Raw genomic sequence first — 528 nt, 5'->3', positions numbered from 1 at the left:
GCCCATAAAACCTTCTATGTTTCCAGCCCCAGGGCAGCCTTGATCTCTTGGAACTGGCAAAATCTATGTATCTGGATCCCTGAATGACGACATGAAGTCCTTGCCGCCAACGAGGAACATCTGATTTGGACTTTATACATGCAAGATATCAAGCATTAGAGTGTTAACCAATGTGGTTTTCGGGTTTATCTTTTACAGCAGCTAGCATTGCGTGAATCAAAACTCAAGGCTAGGGGACTTCCCTGGGCAGTCCAGTGGCTAAGATTCTGCATTCCCAATGCAGGGGGCCCAGGTTCGATCCCTGGTCAGGGAACTAGATCCCACATGCTGCAACTAGGAGTTAGCAAGTTGCGACTGAAGATCCTGCATGCCGCAACTAACACCCAGCACCACCAAATAAATACATAAAACTTTTTTTTAAAAAAGCTCAGTGCTAAAGATGAAGCCGTTACTTAGAGGGAAAACCTACATAGGTTTGACTTAAACCACGGTGGCTTTTGAAACACCAAATAAGAAACAACACAACTG

The sequence above is a fragment of the Bos grunniens genome, chromosome 15 (genome assembly GCF_055505025.1).
Source record: "Bos grunniens cultivar Pamir isolate PY7600 chromosome 15, Bosgru_T2T1.0, whole genome shotgun sequence".
In the NCBI taxonomy this organism is placed as follows: Eukaryota; Metazoa; Chordata; class Mammalia; order Artiodactyla; family Bovidae; genus Bos; species Bos grunniens.
The sequence above is the reverse complement of the archived record's forward strand: the minus strand, read 5'-3'. Positions refer to the sequence as shown.